The sequence below is a fragment of the Lagenorhynchus albirostris genome, chromosome 5 (assembly GCF_949774975.1).
Source record: "Lagenorhynchus albirostris chromosome 5, mLagAlb1.1, whole genome shotgun sequence".
NCBI classification, from domain to species: domain Eukaryota; kingdom Metazoa; phylum Chordata; class Mammalia; order Artiodactyla; family Delphinidae; genus Lagenorhynchus; species Lagenorhynchus albirostris.
This window is the reverse complement of record NC_083099.1, coordinates 73,542,087-73,547,717: the sequence shown is the minus strand read 5'-3', so window position 1 is coordinate 73,547,717 and position 5,631 is coordinate 73,542,087. Positions and strand designations below refer to the sequence as shown.

General features: G+C 41.5%; 1 protein-coding gene across 1 annotated transcript in view; it reads left to right on the top strand.

Moving 5' to 3' along the window:
- The first annotated feature begins 4,670 nt into the window (after positions 1–4,670).
- The window catches only part of PAK2 (p21 (RAC1) activated kinase 2), an 80,655-nt gene continuing 79,694 nt past the window's right edge, over positions 4,671–5,631 (top strand). Inside the window, exon 1 of the mRNA XM_060150366.1 lies at positions 4,671–4,924. The gene's annotated coding sequence lies outside the window, so the exon portion shown is untranslated. The remainder of the gene's footprint in view (positions 4,925–5,631) is intronic.

Below are 5,631 nucleotides of genomic sequence, written 5' to 3'. Positions count from 1 at the left end.
TCAGAGTTATTTGAATATTAATTTTATGAGAATATTAATTTATCTAGTGTTTCAAAGAAAATCATTAAACTAGGACAGCTAAGAAATTATTAATATCAAAATTGATTTTTCCTTAAAGCATTTCCATTCTCCTTTTCTATTTTATAATACTGCTTTTGAATATATGAATTGGCAAAGGGCTTGATGAAATTAAGATTAAAGTATATTTTATTAAGTTGTACAGTTACAAAACTTTTTTGAATCTTTGGGTGATTTTTTAAAAAACAAAAGGTCTTGATTTACTGTTTTTCTTTGTAAAAATTAGAAAATAAAGTAAATGCCATAAGCTAATTAAAAAATAGAAGGGCAAGCATGTTCCAAAACAGAAGCCAAAAAACTGGGGTATGTTGGCATTGTTTGTTTTCTGTGGCATAATGGGATATGATGTACCTTATATATGCTATCACTGGTTAATTTCCTAAAACATTCTGGTGTTTTTCTGGAATAAATCTTTTATAATTTGCCACGTATAGCTTGACCTACTAATAACAGTTCTTTTTTAAGATGTGTTTGAGAACTTATGTATTGAGAAAGGCAACCCAATGCCATAAAGGAGAAATATTAGAGATCTTTAAAATGATGAAAATTTCAACCCAGTCTTGCTTCATAGCTGTTTAGTATTTTCTTATAAGACAGAATTCCATGTTTTCCAGGCATTTTTTTTCACAGTGGGATTAATATAGTGGCTTGAAATAGAATTATATGTCAGTAAAAATTCAGTAACATCAACAACATTTTGGAATATGGTTAGTCAGGTGGGGGAACACGGTACTATATTTAACCTAAGTGTGTGTGTGTGTGTGTGTGTGTGTGTGTGTGTGTGTATTTTCTTTTGCACATCGAAGCCAAGTTCCTCAGTATTTAAATGTTTTCAAGTTAATATTTGAGATTGTGGCTTGGAACATGATTCAGCCATTTTTCTCATTTATACAGGTATTCAGAAATGTAATAAAAATGTGAATGTGAGTGAAGATACTTTGATATGACTTTTCTTGCCTGATAAATGCTTGCAGATGACATCACTTTTAACATAACAGAGCATTTCTGGTTTTGAACTCTTTGTATTATCTTCTTTGGATACTTAAGAAATGAATAAGCACTTTATTTTTTAAATCAGTTTTGTAATTCTGTGTATGGTCTTTTTTGTTTATAGCCAAGAAAATGGGTATTGTTCTCCTGGTCATTGTATTCCAGTATTTGTTCCACTTCTATGGTTTATTTTTCTTAAAAGTATCATGTAATGTTCTTTGGATGAAAATAACAGACACTCAACTAAGGGTGGTGGTGGGGTAGAGATTGGTGTGTGTGTGTGTGTGTGTGTGTGTGTGTGTGTGTGTGTGTGTGTGTGTGTGTGTGTGTGTGTGTGTGTGCATCTTAGCCACTCTACTAGGAACTTAGATTATTTAGCTAGATCTCATGGAGATCTAGGTAGTTGAATATAGGGTTTGGTAGGCTGTGAGAGAATGAAATAATATAGAGAATTGTCCTAGTCAGTGATAGGATGGTAGGTTTAACTGCCTATCTGATTTCTTGCACCTCAGACCTTACTTCCGGGATTACCTTCCTCCTGAAGTATATCTTTTTAAGATGTTCCTTTAGTAGGTCTCTGTGGTTGGTAACATCTCTGTTTCTTGCCTGATGATATCTTTATTTCACCCTCACTCTTTTTACTGATAATTTAGCAAGATATATACTTCTAAGTTTAGTTATTTTCTCTTGGTAGTTTGAAAATATTTTTCCATTGTCAGATGGCACACATTGTTGCAGTTGAGAAATCTATGCTAAATTTAATAGTTGTTTCTTTGTAGGGGGTGTCTTTTTTTTCTGGTTTCTTTATCTTTGATATTCTGCAGTTTCACTTTGATGTGTTTGAGAAGATTTCCTTTACTTATCCTGTTTGGGATTCACTTGCTTCCTGAATCTGAAGGTTGTCTTTAATCAATTCTGGAAAATTCTTAGCCATTATCTCATCATATACTGCCTCTTTTGTTTTCTCTTTTTACTCTCCTGAACTTCTTATTAGGCAAATGGTATACCTTCATAATCTATCCCCATGTCTCTCAGTCTTTCTTTCATATTTCCTCTGTCTTTGGGCTGCTGTCAGTAATTTCTTTAGATCTGTCTTCCAGTTTATTAATTTTCTCCTCAACTGTGTGTAATCTATTTAACCCAAACATTGGCTTTGGTTTCAATTACTATATTCTTTATTTCTAGAAGTTCTACTTGGCTCCTTCTCAAAGCTGCTTGGTCATTTTTTAAAAATAGTATCTTGTTTTTTGTTTAAAAATAGTATCCTGTCTTACTCTGCTTAATCATTATAATAAACTTATTTTATATTCTGTAATCAATAATTCCAGTATCTAAGTTCATGGGCTTCATTATTCTGTTTATGGTTTCTGTTGATTCACTCCTGGCTTATTTTCTCAGATGTATTATATTTTGGGTGTTCATGTTTAACTTTTGATAGCCTGTTTTTGGAAATCCTTTCAGTCCTGTGTTGAGAGTGAACCTGTACAGTGAAGATTTGTGTTTGTTTCTTCCAGGCCTCCAAGCATTACCAGCCTGGGACATTTTCTTGACTTCAAGTTTCCTGGGCAGTGTAGATACTATAAATTTGAACTTTCAAACCCATGTGAGGGAAAGTTTGTGGTTACGAATTCTAAAGGGAAAGTTTTTATCCCCTCGATGCCAAAGTCCAGGCTAAAACTTACAAGTATCTGCATATCGCCCTGGGTTGGTCCAGGGGATTTTTTTTTTCCAGTCTATTCTTAGAGGGAATGGCCCTTTGAGTTTTCCAGCCTTGTGCAGGATTATAATCCCAACACCTTCTACAGACCCAAGGCCTTGTCTTTGGTCTCTTGTCTCCTGTGCAGCCAGTAAAACCATAGATTTTTCTGAGATAAGTAGGTTCTTTCAACATAACACAATAGGCTTCACTGACCTGGTTACTACTCTGGTTTCTTGCTCCCCGCTTTGGGTTGAATGTGGAGTTTGGAAGACTATCAGATGTATTCCTCTTTCTTCCTTGAAAGCTTAGTTATGCCTTTGAAAGGATGTTCTATTTTATCCAGCATTTTGTGTGTTTAATAGTGGGACTGTTTTTCAAGTTATCTAATAGTGTGCCATATTGCTCCTTGAATCCCTTCTCTCGTACTCTCCATATCAATTGAGTTTTTTGCTCTACATCTATCAATAAGAACAATCTGGCTACTACCTATCTCCACTTCCACAGCTATTGCTCTAGCATCAGTCATGATTAATGCCTCCCTAGTTCATTCCCTTCTATTCTTGCATCTCAGTACTCCATTCTCCATGTAGCAATCTAGAGATTTTTTTTATTTTTTTAATATATTTATTTATTTATTTTTACCTGTGTTGGGTCTTTGTTGCTGTGCGCGGGCTTTCTCTAGTTGCGGTGAGTGGGGGCTACTCTTCATTGCAGTGCGCGGGCTTTTCATTGTCGTGGCTTCTCTTGTTGCAGAGCACAGGCTCTAGGCTTGCAGGCTTCAGTAGCTGTGGCATGTGGGCGCAGTAGTTGTGGCTTGTGGGCTCTAGACCACAGGCTCAGTAGTTGTGGAGCACGAGCTTAGTTGCTCCACGGCATGTGGGATCTTCCCTGACCAGGGCTCAAACCTGTGTCCCTTGCATTGGCAGGCAGATTCTTAACCACTGTGCCACCAGGGAAGCCCTCTAGTGATCTTAAAGTGTAAACCAGGTAACATCACTTCCTTACTTACAACTCTTTAATAACTTCTTGGAATAAAGTCCAACATCCTTACCTGTCATTTAAGATCCTTCCTGACCTGAATCTTGTTTTCTCCCACTATGCTACTCTTCTTGCACTAAACTGCAGTTACACAGGCCTTCTTAACTGACCTTAGCAAGTTCTTTTCTTCCTCCTTCTGTCTGGCAGCTTCTCATGGCTCTCTCTTTCTGTTCTCAGCTTAAATGTCACCTCATTAAAGATGCCTTCCCTGGCCACCTTATCCAAAGTAATCATCCTAGTTTTTCCCTCATACCAGATATCACTATTTTAATTATTGTGTTTTCATATTTGTAAGTTCCACAAAGACAAAGTGACTTGTATTCACCCTTGTATCCCTGATACCCAGCAGTGTCTGGTACATGTTAGACACTGAAATACTTGTAGAATTAGTGAATACATTAATGAACTCCTCCATGGATAAAACATAGAGGCCTTAATTTGCAAGGAGGTGGGGCTTAATTTAGCACCAAAGTATATTAAGAGCTGTAGGTAAAAAGCAAAATGGATAGAGGATGAATTCCCAGGAACACGTATCCTAGAGCAGGTTCATATAACAGGAATCGTCTTTCAGCATCTTTGGTTGGCCACAGACCTGACTGGAGGCAATGCTGAATTACATGAGGAAGTGGCGGTGTCTCTCAATATGAAGAATACCCAAAAAAGGCGGGGGGGGGTGGGGGGTGGCGGAGATAAGTAGTACACATCTCCAAACTACAACTCCCAGCAGGCCCCGCGTGAACCCGCCCACTGGGAGGCGGTGCCCGTCTCCACCCCGTGGAGCTTCTGGCTTCGGCCCCACCCCTCCCCGCTCCGCGCCGTAGCCCTCCCCCAGGGTTGTGGCCACGCGCAGCGGCGGCGGTTGTTCCGCTTCCCCTCTGGCCTGGGCCGTCGCCATTGCCGAAGGCTCCCTGCACTCCCTTCCCGGTGCCCGCGGGGCTCGGCTGCCGCACGGCCTAGCAACAACAGCAGCTGCGCTCCAGCGCGGTTCCTCTTCCCGCCCCGCTTCCCTTTCCCTCCCCTCCCCGCCCCGTGTCGCGCGCTTGCTCGGGGCGGCTCCTGAGCCCGCCGGGAGCTCGGCCGGAGGCTCCTCGCTGGGGCGGGGATCTTTCCTCGCCTGGGGTAAGTGTGCAGACAGGCCGGGACGCGGGCCGTCGCTCTCCTTCCTTCTTTCTCCGCGGCCTGGCCGGCGCGAGCGGCCCGGGGCAGCTAACCTGCCCCGCGCGGGGCTGGGAAGCCGCCACCTGCGTGCCTGGAGCCGCAACTCTTGGGGCGGTGGCTCATTGTCTGCGCCCTCCGGCTGTTTTCTTCCCCGACTGTAGTCTGAAATGGGAAGCTTGCTGGGTTGGTGAGGTCTAACTCTTCCTGGACCCGGCCCTGCCCTGAACCCTGTCGCGCCACAGTCTGCCCTCTGTTGATCTCCCTTCCATGGCGTTTCCACCCTCCTTTTCTTCATTTACTTTTGTGTTGTACAAAACGTTGCGGGTTTTATTCCTCGATTTTTCGTCTCTTACAGAATCCTAGCCCCTCTTTGCTGTCTCTTTGGTCATCCCAGTTTCTTTGCTTAGGCATACTGTCTAGGGTCCCTTTACTGTTTTCTAAACTACAATCTGTGATCTTTCCATATTCCGCGTTAGTAGAAACGAATAGTTTTCCGAGGGTTTGAGGGCCTCCGCTTAAGAAAAGAACTTTCGGATCTTCTCGTGATTCCTGTTTGATCTTCAGCCAGGAGGTGAATATTTGCTTCTTTAGGTAACTTAGGTGAAGGTTGGCTTTCCCCATGTTTGGCTTTCTTTCAAACAACATACACAATATGTTGCCGAATATTC